At 37.6% G+C, this 20,641-nt stretch overlaps 1 long non-coding RNA gene across 1 annotated transcript in view; it reads left to right on the plus strand.

Annotated features, from left to right (window-relative positions):
- The window catches only part of LOC110262188, a 493,294-nt gene that overhangs the window by 470,100 nt on the left and 2,553 nt on the right, over nt 1–20,641 (plus strand). The gene's annotated exons all lie outside the window — the stretch shown is intronic.

A 20,641-nucleotide genomic window follows, 5' to 3' on the forward strand; every position in this document is an offset into this window, starting at 1 on the left:
TCCTTTTCTCTTTCACACCCCCCTTTCAGGAATGCTAGTGCCATCCTGATTCCTTTTCTCTCTCTCTCTCCTTTTTTTTTCTTTTATTCTACCCAGTTATGTGGAGGGTTTCTTGCCCTTTTTGGAAGTTTAAGTTCCTCTGCCAGCATTCGGTAGATAATCTCTGTGAATTGTTCTACATGTAGATGTGTTTTTCTTGATGTGTTTGTGGGAGAAAGTGAGTGTGAAGTCTTACTCCTCCACCATCTTGATCCTTCTCCCTCATTTACAGATTTTTAAAATGTATATTATTCATTTCATATCATGGGCTTGGTTGTTTTCAAATAACCCCTTTCATTTTTATTATAAGGTCTGTAAAAATAATGTAGTCAGTATGAACAGATTAAGAGGAAGTACAAGAATCAGCTTTCCTAAATATATAATCATTAACCTTGAATCAGAGCAGGCCAACCAGCTAGGTGTACCTTATAGTACAGTACCTGAGAGGAACTTATCCATTCCTGTTTTGGTAAGTCATAATTATACACATGTGGAACTGGAAGATATGCACAACTGATTAGAAGAATCACAGTATTGATCATTATTAATAAAGACACAAGTCATCTGTTTATAAAATGATTTTTAATTTCCACATTTTTAGTATTTATTATATGTCAAGTACTATAATATATGCTTTGATAGCTTATTCAAGCATAAGAAGAAACTATGAATATTAGGATGAAATATCCTAAAATAGAATAATATCATTTTATCTTTTAAATGTCTGATGAAGTTCAGATATTTAAAAATAGCTTTATTTAATGATGTAAATTAAATAACATTGATGGTCATTAGCCAAAAGGAAACTCCTATGATTCAATTAAATATGATAGGTGGTACAGGATAATTTTATTGAATGTCCATACCTGACAGACATTTGTCAAGATAAAGAAAAGATGGATAAAGATAAAGATCCTGCTGAATAGCATTGAGAACTATGTCTAGATACTCATGTTGCAACAAAAGAAAGGGTGGGGGAAAAACTGTAATTGCAATGTATACATGTAAGGATAACCTGACCCCCTTGCTTTACAGTGGGAAAAAAAAAATTAAAAAAAAAACAAAAAAAAGAAAAGATGGACATTATGGTATGTCTGAGACGAGAATACTGTAAAGTTTTCACACCACTAAAACAGCTTGCTTAATTTTTAAATATATTTTCAAGTAAAAGCACAGTTAAAAAATTTTTTAGTTGAATGAGGAAAAGGGAAAGCATGGCAAACACACTATTCTAGAATGTGTTATTTAACAAGTTTTTTTTTTTTTTTAACAATAACCATAATTATGTGTACTAGAGTCTACTGGTGACAAAGAATAAGAAAGTGTTTATGTTGGTTTTTAGACTATTTTCTTTAATATTTTAGCTTAAAATATTGCCAGATAAGAATAAACATTAAGAATAAAATTTGCATTAGCCTAGAGGGCTAAGAAAAAAAGGAAAGGAAAGGATTTCCACTGAGCTGCCACCCGCATGCACAGTAGAAATGTGACGGGTGATACCGCTCAGTTGAAGGTAGATGGAAAAAAGATGATGAGACTCAGGAAAAAAAGAGAAAGATTCCAGACATCAACTGTTTCATGCCCAGTGCTGTAAAAGGAACTTGTGGACTCTAACTGTGAAAGAAAACATCTCCACTAATAAAACTGTTTCTTAAGAAAAGTAACTACAGAGGAGGCAGTTCGGGTTGTAGAATAATTAGATTCTGAGGGAGAAAAGAACAGAACACTGCTTCTGATGTTATTAGGGGCAATAATACTTAATGATACATTTCCGTTCTAATTTTATTTAAATTATAAAACTGCAAGCCCCACTGTTTCTTCACACAGCCCAAGCCCCGGCCCCCTCACTCCATCAACGTTCGTTCTCCTTAATTAACTAAATTGTTGTCTAGCCAGTCATCTTGACTCTGAGAAAATGGATGTCGGGGGGGCTTCACTTGACAGAGGACGTAACAGAGTCTTCACACAGAATAGAAACATGACATTGGTTCTGAGAGAAATTTATAGTCTTGCTGAACAGAGGTTCCGCTACCAGCAGAAGAAGCTGCTCTAGAGGCGGGATGACTAATATGTCACCACATCAGCAGTTCCATTATGGAAGCTGAAGAAGAACACCCATATAAATCAGATTTGTCATAGGCCTAAATACCATTAGGCATGTCAGCCGGGATCTGAATTCGGTGTCCCAGAGCAGTACATGGGAAAGTTCTGACTGCACTTTTGCAGAAGTTTCATCCACAGCCATCCAGCGGCCATGTGGGGGCTCCTACCTTACAGGCCCACCCCAAAGGTCTTTCCTAGATGTGACTTCCAGATCGTCACAGCTATTTTGTTTATTTTAAAAGGCAAACTAGGGGCTGCACATAGAAAGAAAAACATATGCTACAGCTCTTTTTTGTATTCTGGGGGCTTTTCTAGCTTTATAATTCTACCACCACATTCTACAGTAATAAGCACAATGCCCTAGCATTGAAGTAGGTCAAGAAAATGTTATTTTAGTGATTTAGCAATTCTAATCAAAAGGTATTTTATGAAAATGACTATGTCACATTCACAGTAAGAGGAACTAACTATATATTTAATAGTTTATATATATGACTCAGGTATATATGTAATATATAAATTAATTATATTTAATTTTGGTGTCTAGCAAATAAGTTGATATCAAATAACTAAATTATTCAAAAGGTAAAAAAGACTATTTTAAATTTATAACACTGATGTTTCTCTTTTCTGCAAAAATTTTATAAAATATACCCTGGTACTTGGAAAAGTGGCAGTCATAGATACAATAAATATTTATTTGAATTGTCTACAATTCACATTTTATAGGAGGGAGTTTTTTGGCTTATGAATTTTTTTATTTTTTATTTATTTTTTTATTTTTTTTGTCATTTCTTGGGCCGCTCCCGCGGCATATGGAGGTTCCCAGGCTAGGGGTCAAATCGGAGCTGTAGCCTCAGGCCTACGCCAGAGCCACAGCAACGTGTGATCGAGCCGTGTCTGCAACCTACACCACAGCTCACGGCAACGTCAGATCATTAACCCACTGAGCAAGGCCAGGGATCGAACCCGCAACCTCATGGTTCCTAGTCAGATTCGTTAACCACTGCGCCACGACGGGAACTCCCGAAGTTTTTTAGATATAAAGGTTTTGACTATTCCATCCTAAGATATAAACAGATGGTCATATTAAAAAGTATAGGATACCTTTTCTATTTGTAAAGCATAAGTAGAATTCTATTTCAGCATGATTAGAAAATGAATGTGCAGGTTTTCAATAAAAATGCCCTTTCTTTTCACAAATACTTCTAATTTAATTCACTTAATTCATTATAGCATTATATTAAAATAAACCAAGGGTTATTAAAATAAATCAAAGATTATTAAAATAATGACATATTGGGGAAGAACAAACACACTTACACTGAACTCCACTGACCTCTGGGAGAGAGTCTGCTTCCAAGACCTTGAGATGTCTTTTCTGACATATAGTTGCTTTACTGTGAACAACAAATAATTTATATTCCATGAAAGAATTTGTCTAAATGAATTCTAACTGTCTATGCATGTATATGTCTCCTCCAGTAACTGAGACCTTCTTCATATATTAAACATATTTATTTAGTGGCTCTTTTGGCACTAGGGAATCAAAGATGAGAGGTATCTTTTCCTGTGATCAGAGAACTTTGATTCTCACAGCAAGACAATTGTGCACACAAACCACACACTAGGCTCAGGAAATGCTTACAATGATATTAGATACAGAATACATTGGGAGTGTAATGGACAGAGCGTCTGCAGTTGCAAGAATGTATTTAAATGACTTTTCTATAAAGAATTTTGGAACAACACAAAATAAGATGCATGATATGAAATATCACTGTCAATGACCATAGTCCTACAAATGCTTTCTTTAGCCTTTAATGGTTACTTTTTACTAGACTGGTACTTGAAAAACTAGGGGAATTTTTTTTTTATGTCTTTGTAGGGCCACACTTGCAGCATATGGAAGTTCCCATGCTAGGGGATGAATCGGAGCTGAAGCTTCTGGCACAGCCACAGCCACAGCAATGCCAGATCTGAGCCACATCTGTAACCTACAGCATAGCTCGTGGCAATGCCGAATCCTTAACACACTGAGCAGCACCAGCGATCACACCTGAGTCCTCATGGATACTAGTCAGGTTCATGACTGTAGAACCACAGCAGGAACTCCCACTAGGGGCATTTGAATCCCTTTAAAGGATCATGGAAGTCTTCACAGAGCAGATAGTGTCTGAGCTGAGAGCTAAAGCCTGGGTAGGAAAATATTTGTTAAGTAGGCGAAGACTGGGCAAGATAACACATTTAGGTGAGCATCAAGGAGCAGAAAGAGGTAGTCTAAGCATATGGACTCGGGTATGGACTTACACTATAGTGACATTTTCAGAGGGATAGTAGTTCAATATGATGGATCAGAACATAACAATAAGGGAGGAATAATAGAAATACAACGGAAAAGACAATAAGGTGTAGGACTTTTATCTTCGATCCCAAATCTCTTGAAGACTTTCTATATATTGTAGTCATTCAAGAAAAGTGCATGAGGAGTTCCCGTCGTGGCTCAGTGGTTAACGAATCCGACTGGGAACCATGAGCTTGCGGTTCGATCCCTGGCCTTGTTCAGTGGGTTAAGGAGCCGGCGTTACCGTGAACTGTGGTGTAGGTCACAGACATGGCTCGGATCCCCTGTTGCTGTGGCTGTGGCGTAGGTTGGCAGCTGCGGCTCTGATTAGACCCCTAGCCTGGGAACCTCCATGTGCCACAGGTGTGGCCCTAGAAAAGGGAAAAAAAAAAAGGAAAAGTGCATGAATGAATAAACTAATCATAATCTGAAGATACTGAATTATCTTGACAAAATAGTATACAGATCTTCCTATTCTGTTTTCTCTCCACTATTATGCAGCCATTTCTCTGTGACAGTAAAAAGAGCTCTACTTGAGATATGCATTAGTCTGGGTCTGCCAAGAAGCAACTGCCAACAGGGGAGTAAAGGTAGAAAACAGTTCTTGGGACCCGAGCAGAAGAAGGCAGAGGGAGACTTCATGCCATAGTGCAGGTCCGATGCCTGTGAGATGCGAGTGGGAAGGAAGGAGGATGGAGTAGGAAGTCTCAGGCTCCAGCAGGATCGCAGGCAAGGTTTGGTGAGGCCCAGAGGAAGTCCTCAAGCCAGAGTCATTCATTAGAGCAGTTCTGCTCATCACAGGGTAAGCCTGCTTTTGTACCCCAGCATGTTCAGTCATTGGTTGGGTGCACGCCATGGCAAGTGGGGCTTGGCAACAAATACAGTGTTGGATGCAGAGGGGCAGCAGCTGGGGCCAACAGGCCATTATATGCCCCACAGCAGGAGATACCAGTGGCACATTTTCATGGCAGCCACAGTACATAAATCTACATGGAATGTACTCTGAAGCCTGATGAAAAAAAAGAATTAAAAATCATGTAGAGACCAGGTTCCCACAGTATCAGAAAGACTCATCTGTCTCTTAATTGATCTTCTTCTTTGTGCCACCAGAGTTCCCTGGGGTCTCATAACAGAGCACAGAAAACAAAGCACGGAATTCCCTGAAATTCTGGCTTCGGCATGAAGACAGATTTGAAGGCCCTATGACTAACTGTAGCTATGCTGGGTGAGGGGATTGTTATACATGCACGTAAAAGCCTTAAATATGTAATACAGTTAAGTGAAACTTACAGCAAAGACATTTTATGGTATTAATGCACTAAAGTTAAGTGTGCATAGAAAATTAAGGTCTATAATTCTGAACCAATTTATTTAACCAGTCATTCCATTTCTCATGTGCACATTTCTGATTTGGAAAAAGAAAAGGGTCATTTTTGTTGAAAATGTATTTCAAAATTTTTCCTAACTTCAAAAGTTTAGCTTTGAGCGAAACAAGACTTTTCATAGATATATGAATATTGTCCAAGGAATGATAGAGGAACTAAAGCTTATACAGTGTTTAAAAAATTAACCCAGAGGGTTTACACATCTGACATGAGTGAAATTAGTCTCATCTGCACTAATATGTTCTTCATATATTCAATTCTTATGAGTATCTTATGAGCCAAGCATTGACGAATCTGTAAAATATTAAAAATAATTAGAAAATAAGTATATGATAGGCCCCTTGCCTTTGAGGGCCTCACAGCCTAATAGAGGAATTTAAAACAGTAATTACAACAGCATGAATAGTGCTTTAAAGTCGATATAAGAGGAGAAAGTGTGTCTTTTGGTGAGTTCTAAGCAGGCCTCATAGAATAGCTACTTGGTATGAGTCAGGAAGTAACTAGGCCAAATGGGAGGAAAAGTGTCTTCTATGCAGAGGGAACAGTATATGCAAACACACAGAGTGGAAGAGGTCAGGAAACCCTCCATTATTCACTAGGACTACAGGGCAGAAATATAGAGGGAAGTGGGTATAAGATCTTGCATAGTATGTACGTGGTTTATTTTTTCCCTTTTTATACACAATACAGGGCCATGGAAGAATTTTAATCATGGAGGAGATATGATCTGACCTATAAGTCTAACAGTGATTATATATTTTAAGAGGGATGGGAGCAGTATCGCTAGAAGGGACTGAGGGAACTATAAACTTCTGAATAATACAGGGTCAGGCCTTGCACTAAGCGAGTGGGAGCAGCAATGGGAAAGGCTCAGTATGAGATTTTTTTAGGACGAGATATACTGTGTTCTCCATGAATGATTAGAGGCAGTGGATCAGAGGGAGAGAGATTCAGCTGCCTTCCTGACGTTGGTGTGCACGCTTGGGTGACACTAGTCACAGACAGAAGGGCTCGAGGCCGCATTCCCTACAGGACGGATAGGAAGAAATGACTGCTTAGCAGCTAAAACTGTGAAAAGACATTCATCTAAATAAGATCTTTATTTGCTGGTTCAGTATTGGATTCATTTACTCCCCCCAGGTATTCAGTGTTTTCAATATGCCAGGCACTGTTCTTATCCAAAAGGATAAAGCAGTGGACAAAATGGGCCAGAATATTTGCCCTTTACTAGTGAATATTCTCGGGAAGAAAGTCAAGAGACAAGAACAGCTAAAATATGTAATGAGAGAGCTGTTTGAAAAATAGCGAAAGAGGAGTGGAAGTGCAGGGGGCAGTTTTAAGATGGAGAAGGGGCCGTCTGAGTCGGGGTGAGAGTGGCTGAGGGAGAGCTGTGGGGATGCTGGGAGCAGTGGAGCATTGGGCGCTCAGGACACAGCATGTACCAAGGTCCAGCCTGTGTGGGGACAGCGAGGAGACAGGTGTGACTTGAAGCAAAGTCAAAGGAGGGGAGAGGTGTGTTCAGACACATAAGGGGAGGCTAAATTATGGAGGCTTTCATTTTCATTTTAAATAGGATGAAAAGCTGTCACGTAAAAGTGTCATCTTCCCAGGAACACTTAGACAACCGTTTCTTTAAACCTCAAAATTCAATATACTGTTTTATAATATAGGTCCTAGATTTTGTTAACGTTACCTTTTTATTTTTTTCTCATATGCAATCAGATTAAATTACACTAACTGGAATTAACATTTGAGGCTAAAAATTAGCCATTTGGGCCTACTTAGTGCGATGCCCCCATGCTTTAGTTTTATTCAGAAATTGTTCTAATCCTCATCGCAATGTAAATTTTTGTTTATAGTTAAGGTTTATTTCTGTTCACAAATAGATGTTGAGTTTTACTTACTTTTATATGTGAAAATGCACTATAGTGAAGAGATTAATATGATGGCTCAAGCACTGTGCTATTCTAACATTTGACACATAAAGACTCTTCTAATCCCACTGACATCTCCAGGAGTTTGGTGTGCTGTTATTCTAGTCACTTTAGAGATGAGGAAACTGAAACATGGAGAAGTGAAATTACTGGCCAAGATCACAAAGCTCATAAATACGTGGACCAGGCAGTCTGGCTCCAAAATACTATGCTATTAGGCTCTTGATGCACTGCCTCTCAAATAAATCACTGGTATATTCCTTATCAGAGATTAGCAGTAGCCATCTCTCTTACAATAGGGCATATGCGCTCTTTCATCACAGGTGTCATGTTCTTTCTACTCTGTGCTCTTAGCTCATTTTGTGCTCCACACATTTCCACTTCTGTGCCCCATTTGGATCCTATGGCTCAGATGCATATGCTCGATCTCTGTAATTGCTTAAAGTTTGCTATTCAAAAATTTAACCTGTCCTCATAATTATACCATCTTTATAACTCTTAAAATTAGTATAGCTATTTTGTTTCTGGAACTGCCACTGTCCAAATGCTGAAGTTGCAATATCTCTCTTATAAGAGAATCTTCTTAATATATCCTTTTTTTTTTTTTTTCTTTGTAATGTGGGAAAGCTTTTATAAACATACTGGTGTTCTGTCTCTCTTTACCTCTGTGTCCAATTTCGTGCCTTTAACAAAGATTGACACAAGGTATTGCTCTAGGCCCCTGGATATCACACACACAAAAAAGATACTTGTCTGACTTACATCCTAGTGGTGAGTGACAGATATGAAACCATAAACATCATTGGGGGGTAAATTTTATTGTGTACAAGGAGACAAGAAACCCTATGGAAAAAATAAAACATAATCCCAGATCAGGAAAAGATGAGTTGATGCGAGCGGTTGCAATGTTGAACAAGGGATGAAAAGTATATTTTGTTGAGAAGATTGACTATAGGGAAAAATCGAAGGAGAGGAAAGATTTAGCCCAAATTCAAAAATATATCTGACAGAAGAAAATTCCAGGCTGAGAGATGGAGGCGCTGCCTGCAGGCAGGAACTTGTCTGGAATATTTCTAACATGGTAGAGAGGCTAACGTGCTGTAATGGAGAGGGGAGAGCAAATCAAAGCCATTGTCAGAAAGGTAAGGTGAGCCAGGCCTCTGAGGCTATCATGAGGAATTTAGCTTCTACATTTCATGAATGGCGGCACCACTCCAGGGCTTTGAATGGAGATAAGACATCATCTAATTTATGTATTGTAAAAAAAATCACTCTGGCTCCTTGGTTAAATGTAAAGAATGGAGTCATGGGGGTAGCTTTTAAGAGTCAAAACAGAGTTCCTCTTGTGGCTTAGTAGAAACAAACCCGACTAGTATCCATGAAGATGCGGGTTTGATCCCTGGCCTCTCTCAGTGGGTTAAGTATCCAGAGTTTTCATGAGCTGTGGTGGAGGAAGCAGACAAGACTCAGATCCTGAGTTGCTGTGGCTGTGGCATAGGCTGACAGCTGCAGCTCCGATTCAACCCTTAGCCTGGGAACCTCCATCTGTCACAGGTGCGGCCCTAAAAAGAATTGAAAAAAAAAAAAAAAAAAAAGAGTCAAAAGGAGGAAAAGGACACCTATTAGAAATCTACTGCATAAGTCACCAGAACAATGGTACGCTTTAAATCAGAGTAGGAGTAAGAGAAGCAGGAAATTTGGTGGATATATGAGTCTATACTTGAGGTGAGACAGTTGAGAGGCAAAAAAATCAGATAAAAAGACAAATGGAGAGTTATCAGCATATACATACTATTTCAAGATAGAGAATTAGCTAAGCTCATGGAAGATGAACTGAGAGTAGATGGAGAAACAGGGAGGGAGGGCCAAGAATGAGGCTTGGGAGACTAGCATTAAGAAGAAGTCACTAGGTGGGAATGTCCAGAGAGCAAAAGCAAAGCCGGGAGACTGTGGTATGCTGGCAACCAAGGGAAAATCATGTATGAAACAGGGGGATACCCTTCATCAGCAACATCCTATGCTGCTCCTGCCCCCCCAACCCCATAGAAATCCTGGCTCCATTCATTGTGCAGGCTTCTTCCTGACCAAATGGTGGGGCTAGAAGACCTAGCAGAGGGGTGGTCTTCCAGGTGGTTTATTACCTGCCACATGCTCCTGCTGTTACTGAAGTCCTTCTGTGCTCATTTCAAATAGCTTCCGTCACATCTTTTTTCCTTTTACGGAGGTTTTGCTCCTTGTCTTAAGCCCCTTAGAAATGATTTATGTCAGGATGTGGGAATAATCACTCGAATGTCTGATTGCCTGAAACCAAAGAAAGAAAAAAATAAAACATCATGATTTCAGCCACAGATATGTTCTTTTTTAAGCTTTCAAATGTGTAATACGTTACGTGAAACTGGCAGTTCAAGGCTATTCGCTTTTCCTAAGAATTTAAAATTTTATTCAAACCAAAGAAAGATTTACCAGTTTCACAGGACAGCATTGTAGCATTATATTCTTATGCCACCTCTGTCCTTTCTTTCACAGAATTTAGCGATGATACTGAAACATTGATTAGTCCATGGCTTCAACTTAGGGAGGAACTCCTCGGTATAATTATGTGTATCTGCAAAATATAAGAAGCAAATATAGGACAACTAATTAGTATATCCTCTTTCTCACTACACTGTCATATGCAAACAGAACACATTTTTGTGGGGGTTTTTGGGGGTCTTTTTTAGGGTCACACCTGCAGCATATAGAAGTTCCCAGGCTAGGGGTCGAATTGGAGCTACAGCTGCGGCCTACACCACAGTCATAGCAATGCAGGATCCGAGCCTCATCTGCAACCTACACCACAGCTCACAGCAACACCAGAACCTTAACCCACTAAGCGAGGCCAGGGATCAAACCCGCAGCCTCACGGATACTAGTTGGATTACCACTAGCCACGAAGGAACTCCCTTGTGGGTTTTTTTTGGTTTGTGATGGCTCTGCATATCCCTGGCTAGAAAAAGACATTCTTATATATTTAATTTTCAGTTAGTTCAAGGGTGAGTCTGTGCATCTGTGTTTTATTTAGCCTATCCAGAGGGCATCTTCACCTTGTCTTTCCCCAGGATAATTACCATTATTATCATTAGGTGAGAAACTAATTTTGATTAAGGTCCAATTAGTATGTAGGTATAAAGTATGTAGACTATATAGAAACATTTTCATGACTGCAATTCAGGTGCTAATATGGAAGAAAATGGAATATACCATTATAATTTCATTTTTAAAAGCACCCTATGGATTTGCTTAAGAAGTAAGCAATTTCAAAACCAAGAATATTTTAATTAATTACATTTTGTATAGGCAATAATAATTACATTTTGTATTTCATTTTGTTCTGTAAGATTTTTTCATAAGTGGCCAACTGAAGAGGATTTTCTGGATTTATATGAGCTCATCATTAAATTAACTTGTCCAGAGTACCACCTTTCATCAGCAGAGGTCAAGATTTGAACTTTATCAGAACTTTGGGCAGAATAGGACATTTGATGAAGTCTGCTGCAAGTCTAATATTCAGTTTTTTATGTTTTAGTTGAGTTGTGAGTCCTAAAATGGTATCTCCAAAGGGAAATACTAACAATTGCATTCTCAATAGCTTCATTTTTAACATTAAAAATGAAAATAATAAATTTGCACTGTGACTTCTTTGTCAAGGTAATTCTAGTTTTTTTTTTCCACTTCAAAGGTTTTTTTAATATATATTACAATGAATTTTTATAATGTATGATTTCCTAAAACGGTCACGGCATTGCCTTTCATATTTCTCTCTAGGAAATTTGTCTTTTGAATATATATTCATAGAGAAGATTTACTTATTTAGAAAATGAAGGGGTAAATATATAAGTAAGCAAATAAATAATCAACTCAAATTCAGGATGTTGGTTATTTCCTGGGGAGAGTTGGGAGAAATGACCTGGGAAGAGGCACACAGTGGGGGGTAGGGGCAAAAGTCTTCTACCCCGTGTTTTAGGTATCATCTGATAGACCTTTCATTCCAGTTTGAAGTGACTTTGTTCTTTTTCTAGCCTTGGCGATTTGATCACCATCTGCTCTCTAGGGGGCAATGGCAAACATCTGAAGTGATTACACAGGTTTGACAAGTCTCATGGTGGGTATAGGTGGTATTACTGATCCCATGTTGAAGTAGAAAGAAACTGAACACTTGGTGCAGGAATAGCTTTTTCACTATCATGTAAAAGATAATAACTCCTGGATCATCTGAATCTTCAGAGGTTTTGAAACTGCCCGTGCTAGGTGGAATGGAGTCAGTCACCCCGCCATGAGTGTACCCTCTTCCCAGTTCTAGGCGCTTCCCTCTCTCCGCTGGGTTCAAATCAGCCGTATCAGACTGCGCCTGCTTTCCAAGGCACTTTGTAGCGCCCCTTGACAACCAACTTGATTGCAATTAAATGTGTCCAAAGCCTGAGCTGCCAGGACTGGAATACTGGGGAGGGATGCATTATTCAAAGCAAATATTTCACTGTATTTTTTCAACCTCAAACAATGAACTGGAGTCAGAAAATGTGGCTTGAAACACCAGATTTGCCACCTACTAGTGAGGTTTTGGCAAGTCATTTTGCTTGTCACTCTAAATTCTTTGTGGAATAAAACATGGTGTCAATAAAAAAGTAAATTTACTTCATCTTCTGCATATCAATTTGTTCTTATACAATCAGATTTAACAGAGCTGTGTTCTGACAATTAAATGAGATAATATATGTGACAGTACTTAGTACATGCCTCTACAAATAAGAGCTATTGTTATCTATGACTCTCCTTTTTATGTTAATTTTCCACCAACCAGAATCTGTCATTCACATCGAAAGAACTATATTTTCTCTTATGCTTCTTTTATTACAAATGATATCTTTTTCAGAGCTGATAAATATTTCCTGGAAAAGATGACCCATATTCTTAAGTTATAAAGACATTTAGCCACAAAGTGAACTAAATTTCAGTGCAATAAATGAGTCCACATGGCATGTTTTGCATTAAATACTTGTCTGATGTAACCGAAATAGTATTCATAAAAGATCCCCATAAAGATAGAAATATTTATAATTATAATATTTATGATTGTGGAATCATATATTGTAGAAGAGTGAGCCCATAAAGCTTGAGAAGTGAGACCTCTCAGTGTCTTTCTCATTCTGAACCTGATGTTTTAAAAATATTTAGGTTTTCACTTAGGCATAAACCATGTTTGCCTCAGTTAACTGTAAACATACAAAGTATTTTTCAGTTTCTCTTTAAAATCAGAAAACAAAAATGTGTAAATCAGTATATTAACAAATTATCACATGAGGAAAGATTTGGGATCACTGAAATTACACAGAGAAAATAAGAATGATTTTTGAAACTACAGACTTGACCAACTTTGAAAGTATTTGACATTAGCCATTTGATAACAATTTGAACTCTCTCTCTTTTTTTTTTTTTTTTTTTTTTTTTTTTTTTTTTTTGGTGGTAGAATGTTTTTATCCAAAAAGAATGTCTCAGTAACCAGGTACTGATCTCAAGAGACTAAAATCAATTAAAATAACATCCTTTTGGTATCTGATTGTATAAAGAACACATGTAGGTAGACTAAGAGTTATAAAATAATAATAATGCAGGTAATGAAAGGCTCCTGATTGCAGAGACCAGGGAGAGACCAGAATCCAGAGACCAGGGACATGTCTGATCTTTTTGTGAATACCAATTTCCTTTACATATTGCAATGATATCATGTAGGTGCTAAATAAATGCTTCTTCACTGATGGCCCGTTGCCTAAAAAACACAAATTGGCCATTTCCCATGCCTGAAATCTGGCATGATTTAGATATGAAAACATTACATAACTTGAACTTCTTGAGAGCTAAATTATAAAATAGTCAGGAATGCTTTTTTCTTTATTTTTGGAATCATTCTGAGTGTTTTGCGTTTGGGAAATGTCTGATTTTTTTAACAGCTTTATGGAGATCTAATGGACATAAAATAACCTGTCTATACTTAACCATGTAAATCACGATACATTTGGACAAATGTATATGCCCAGGAAATGCTTGTAATACATCCACGAAACAAATACAGAGAATGCATGTACTGTGACTTCCATACGTGTCCTTATAAATTTGGAATCTTAGCACCTCTATGTTATTCCATTTATCTATTTGTTTCTCGTTATGCCAATACCACCCTGGTGTTATTACTGTAGTTTTATAAGTCTTGGCTCTGCGGGTTTATAGTTTTCATCAAATTTGGAAAAGGTTTATCCAATATTTCTCCAAATATTTCATATGCTCCTCCACCTCTACCCCCAATCAAGGGCTCCATCTACACATCTTAGGTCACTTGAAATCATCCACAGCTCATTGATGTTCTGTTTTTAAAAAATTTTTCTTTTTCTCTGTTTGAATTTTGATTCTATTGATATATCTTCAAGTTCACTGATCATTTCTTCTGCAATATCTATGCAACTTTTTAATCCCTATCCATGTATTTTTCAAGCAAGACATAGTTTTCATTTATAGAAGTCTGATTTAGGTCTTTTATAAAAAACTTACATGTCTCTACTTAACTTTCTAAAAATATAGCATACCATTATAAGAATGCCTATAGTATTTTGTCAGTGAATTCTAACATCTGTGCCAGTTCTGGGTCACTATTAACCTCATTATGGATAGTATTTTCCTGCTCCTTTGTATGCCAGGTTATTTGTGATTGTTTACCACAGTGTAAAAGTTTACCTTTTTTGGTTCTATAATTATGCATTTCTACAAATATATTTTGAACTACCCCCCTGCCCTGGGATGCATTTAATTTAACTGCAAAGAGCTTGATCCTTTTAGCTTTGGCTTTCAGGGTCTTTCAGTGCAATGGAAAGGCATTTAGTCTAATTATTCTGAGGACTTTACCCAATTCTCCGTGAATTGTGCAGTTTTTCAATCTGGCTCATGGAAAAGAGCACTACTGCTGGCCCTGTGCATTTGCTGTGGATTGCTGCCTCTCATTCTTTCAGCTTTTTCGTGCCTGCTTAGGGTATTTTCCTCATATACAATGCACAAAGCAATATTCAGCTGAATAATTGAGAGAGCCCCTCTGAGATCTCTGGTATTCTCTTTTTGTTCTTCTTCTTCTCAGGTACTCTATCTGGAGAATTTTGGCAGCCTTGGTCTCCCCAAACACTCAGTCCTGTCCTCAAGTCAGGGGTAATCCATGCTTTGCCAGGCTTCTTTTCCTTGAACAGCCTGAAAACTTTCTCCAGACGGTAAACTAGGACCATCACAGGACTCACCTAGTTTGTGCTTGGCTCTCTGGCATCACCATACTTCATTGCCTGGTGCAACTGGGTTGTAAATCTTTGATTCATAAGTTTTGATTTTGGCTGCTTCAAGTAGGAGGATATATCCAGTGCCTGTTATTCCATCAGATCTGAGAGTAGAACTTGGTTGTGTTTGTAAACAAAACTTACAATAAAGCAAAGTATAAAAACAATAAGGATAAATCTTCATTGAAAGAAATGTTTTCTTGAAATCATCATTATGAATCAAACATAAAGTTGTATCTGAACAATGCTTGCAGAATTTCCTGAACTTACGTTACTTCTAAACATTACTTAAGGCCTCTTGGGCTAATATAAAGGCATATATCCATCACCAACTACTGCTTCCCTTAAAATGCTGACTGGCCCTCTGCTGGGTATTTGGAGTATGTGGTTGTAGTCATGTGATGAATGAAGCAACTATTTCATATCTGATTTGACTCAAAATTGAGAAGAATGAAATTTATCATAGAAAAAATAAAATCTAATTGGGCAGTCAACAACTTAATTTCAAGACTAATTTGAGGAGTTTTATTTGCTTTTTATTGAGAAGCTAAAAATGATACTGAGCTTACTTAAGAAGAAAAATGTTCCCATAAATGAAAGCAAACAACTCAAATGTCAAAATGAATGCAGAAAAAGGTTTTTTTTAAAAATATGTATTCAGAATTTATTTTCTTAAAAAATTGTAAGATGCTTTATTGGAAATTGATTATAAAAATGTTTCATTGCTGTTGTGTTTCTGTTTTGGCCACCCCGAGGCATATGCCATTCCCCAGCCAGGGATCTGTGACCCACGCCTGACCTGTGACCTATGCCACAACTACTCTGAGGCAACACCAGATCCTTAAGGCACTGTGCTGGGCCAGGGATTAACCCTATGTCCCTGCCACTGCAGAGACATCATCAATCTGATGCTCCACGGTGGGAACTCCTAGAAAAGTCTGTACCTTTTCAATGGCTCTTGTTGGGTCTGTTTAAATCTTGCATGCATTTCACTGAAAATATATTTTATTTGGTGAATTTGATAACAGACATACCTCACCTTAAAAAGTCTCAAATTTGCAATCTTTTAATTTTTTTAATTTTAAAATTGAGAATTCAAAGAGAATCTGAGAAAGAATGACAAAATCAAGCTTTCAGATATGTTTCCATTTCTAGTGAGTAGTCAGCAGTGATAAGTCTATTTCTATCAACACACTCTATGCCAGACAACACCTATAAAGAAAGCCTACAAGGAACATTAAGTATCTGGAAATAGGAAAACTATTTCCAATGATGGGCAGTCCAAATACACTGAGAAGACAAGGAGAGTAATGGTACCTCTGCATTTATTTTGACAAGCCTCTGACAGCACCATTCTGTTCCTTGATAGACAAACATAATCTCTGAAATATGTCTGGAGATTCCTTCCACTCAGCTTGTTTCTTTAAAGGCTGCCTTTGATCACAAGCCAAACCTAGCTGTATGAAAAACAATGTATGCTGTTCCTTGTATATCATAGCTAACCTATTATTTTGTCTTTTATTACTGGATTTTGATTTGTATCTGAATAAACATTAAAATGGGCTTTAAACAGCCATTATATACCTTACTCATTGTATCTCTAATCCTGCTATCCATTTATCAATACAATAATAATTCTTGTTGATCCATTATCAAGAGTAACAACACATACACCCTTATCCTATGAAGCTTTAACGCATTTGTGTAACAATCAAAAATGTCCCATATACAATCATGTTATATTCCTAAGCCTCAATATCATCATGTTAATTAAACAGGTCAATAGGCATCAGTTCTATTAGCAAATAGCAAGAGTGCATTGTTTTCCAGCAATTGTATACAGCATAAAAGGAATTCTGAATGCACAGCTAATGAAATCCATATATTAGAATTCTTGTCATTTCTGTAGAACAAGAGTACCAAATTTACTCTAAATTTTTTATTCAGCAGAAAGTCTTACGATATATAGTTTCAGGGATATGATTCATGTATGTTAGCAGTATTAATTCAGGATGGGAAAGTAGTTGCATTTCCTGTCTCAATATTAATATTTTGTGATTTGTGTTTATAGCTAACCAAGAGAAATGTACTACCACCATATCTGTAGAAGCCTTCTGTCTCTAAAAGTATTCTGTTTTGAAAGGACTGAAGTCAAAGGTTCTACACAAACCCCTACCCACCTATCAAATAGGTTCATGAATTGTATCTCTACACACACAAAAAAATTGCTATATGTAAGAACTGTGACCACCCTGGAGGGGTTAAACAAACAAACAACCAAAAAATACTTGAAGTCTTTACTCTCTTCACGGCAATACAGTTTTTAACAAATCTGAATTTAAGCTCCGTTTAGAATTTAAGCACTGTTTAGACCTGGCAAGATGGAATTTTGGGTAATTTGCACAAAATTTAAGGCAATCAAAGTTTGGGAAGTTAAGGAGCACTGTGAATTGAGTTGTGTCTCCAGAATTCATATACTGAAGCCATGCCATAACCCTCAATGTACTGTATCTGGAGATAATGCAGGTTAAGTGAAATCATACGGATGGGCCCCTAAGCCAGAAGGACTGTGGCTTTCTAAGAAGAGGAAGAGAGAGCTCTCTCTACTTGTAAGGAAACAGTGAGACCCTCTGTAAGCCAAAAAGAGAGCTGTCATCAGAACTAGGACATACTGGCACCCTGATCTCTGACTTTCAACCTCCAGAACTCTGAAAAATAAATTTCTGCTGTGTAAGCCAACCAGGTCTGTGACATTTTGTTATAGCAGCCTGAATTGACCAAACTCTTCTGGCTCTAAGAGATCCAGCTGTTAGTGCATTCATCTGAGGATATGTGGTTTAGTGGATATGTGACTAGGACTCTTTCACTTACTGGAGGTGAAACCAGGAATGCATTACTGAAACATTTCATGTCTGTGTTTACCATTCTTAAATAATGAAGTGTTGAAAACAGGTTATGGAGCGACCGCATATCAAAAATGTCCTATGTCTATTCAGTCCACAGTATTGCTTGCATGTAGATTCTCAGCCTCGTGGCTGGAACTCCAGATCACTGGTGCATTTGAGGTCCGTAGGGTAGGAACTCCTGGCAAAAATTATTTCAGTGGTTTCCAAGAGTAAAGTTTAATTAACCAATCCCTTACTCCTAACATGAAATATAATATGGAACTCTGGCATCTCAGTGGGTTATATACAACCTGTACTCTCTCTCCTCTTGACTGCTAAGCTAGCAATTTACTTGAATAACATAGGTCATTGTGTGTAACTATAATTTCCTGGTACAGCACCACAAAACTCTTTCAGTCTATTTATTTTTTGTAAAAGTGTTTGTTGCTCTATGTATTTTTTCCCATATGGAAACAATTGATTCTGTAAATATCATTTCTTGGAATGAAATTCCTTATCTCCATTTCCCTCTGTCATGGTGATTGTTTTTCTCTAATGATGTCAGATCAAATTTATATCACATATTAGAAGAACAATACATATGATTAGATATTAGACGTGTTAGACGTTATTAGGCATGTTGGCTTTATTATGATTTTAGTTATGACCAATGCTATGCAAAGATGTCACTACAAAAAGTGAAGATATTTTTAAATTTAACCCTTATTCTGCCTTCCAATACAGCCGAAAGTAAGGATTTGCACTGTATTTTGTTTATTATTTGCAGGTATAATTTTGTCCACTTGTCTTTTTGTATTAAGATCACAAAGCCACAACCCCTCTGCTGTGTTCACACACAGCTGAGGATTTAAATAGCTATTTCTGTTACTGATGATAGTAAAAATGATTATTTTATTTAAAGATATTTCAGGCCACATATTAAACTGCAGAACTGGGGCATGAAAATCCTTTGAAATTTTGTACCGAAGCAAAAGATGAAGCACAAATTGTGTAAGGTTCAAATTTGTCTACAATTTTCTTGGGGTGATCACTTGCTCCGTAAGAAAATCTTTAAGGTTTTTTTCATGATAGAATACCTTTACGACAGCCCATTAACCTATCATTTCTATCTATGTCCTGTCTTCCTGGTTTCCAAATCATTTCTGAATCAAGACGAAAACATTTCAAATTACTGAGACAGGTTTCCAGTGGAAATCACACATGTATTTCTGTGCACATACTTGCAAACACACAGAGCACAACTGATGGAGGCAGAGCAGCTCTTTGAGTTCTGTGGCTCTGAAGGAAATTTAGACTCACTTATCAACTCACAGTCCATCATCTTCCACCGTTTGTTGAAGTCCAAGGCCGAACACTCCATGGGCTACTTGTCACTTGGGCCAAGAAAGAAATAAGAAATGATGTAAACCGATTTCCCTTGACAGGAAAGACACAGATGGAGACGACATTTGGACCATATTGTCTGCTTTCAGGTCATCCCTGAAGCCATTAACTATCATAATGATGAAACCAGAGTTATTTATTTCCCCACAATTTTCTGATGAGGCACAAACAGTATTACATTGAGGGCCTGAGTTTTCCTCTGAGGGATTGTGTTGTCCTTGAGAAAAAGACAACACATGTGACAAATATTTTTAGCTTGTAGAAGAGAAAATGACAAATTAGAAAAATGAGACATAATGCAAGATAAATATGAAGTTTATTAATGTAAGAGCAGACTTTTCCTAATACTACTGACATTTTTATAAAGTATGTAAGCTTTTCTTAAAATTCTTGACTTCTGGTACTTTCAAATAAGACCATTATTTGATATTTTCTACTCATTATTCTGTCGATCTGAACAACAGAATGTTATCTAACCCCCAGACTAAATGAACTGACATTTATGGAAAACCCAACATGGACCAAGGCTGGGTAAAATGTCAGAAAACAAAACAAATCAAAAAGAAAGACATCCCTGTACTAACAGAGCCTGAGTCCTGGTAAAAGAGGCAAATAGTGAAAGTCAATTATACAATTGTTAGCAGGTGAAACGTACTGTGCGGGAAAGCAAGTACCAGCAGGGCAAGGGGCAAGGGGAGGAAAGAGAAGGAGTGGGGGGTGGAAATACAATTCCATGAGGTGGTCAAGAGAAGACTCCCAGAAAACGTGACACCTGAGCAAAGTCTTAAAGTAAGGAGTTTATATATGAGTGGCTAAGGGAAAAGCCTTCTGGGAGGAAGGACAATTCATGTGAGGGCCACAAAGTGCGAATGTTCTTGGCCTATTCCAGAAGCAGACAGGAGGCTAGAGTGGATGGAACAAAGCAGGTGAGAGGGAGAATACAGAAGCAGAGAAGATGAGAACACACAAACCCCAGGGTGACATTATAAAGGGCATTTTAGGTCATGATAAGGATTATGGCTTTTAGTTTAAGGAAAGGAGGACCCACTGAAAGGAGTATGAGCAGAAGAGTAACATTCTCTGACTTTTTTTTTTTAACCAATTGAAGAAAGGGTAATACGGAAATTAGAAACTCAGGAAGGTTTGAAATAACCTGGGCTGAAAAAAATAGGCACTGAATAAAATCATGAACAAACTCAGCCTG

Source organism: Sus scrofa, chromosome 8 (genome assembly GCF_000003025.6).
Source record: "Sus scrofa isolate TJ Tabasco breed Duroc chromosome 8, Sscrofa11.1, whole genome shotgun sequence".
Classification (NCBI taxonomy): domain Eukaryota; kingdom Metazoa; phylum Chordata; class Mammalia; order Artiodactyla; family Suidae; genus Sus; species Sus scrofa.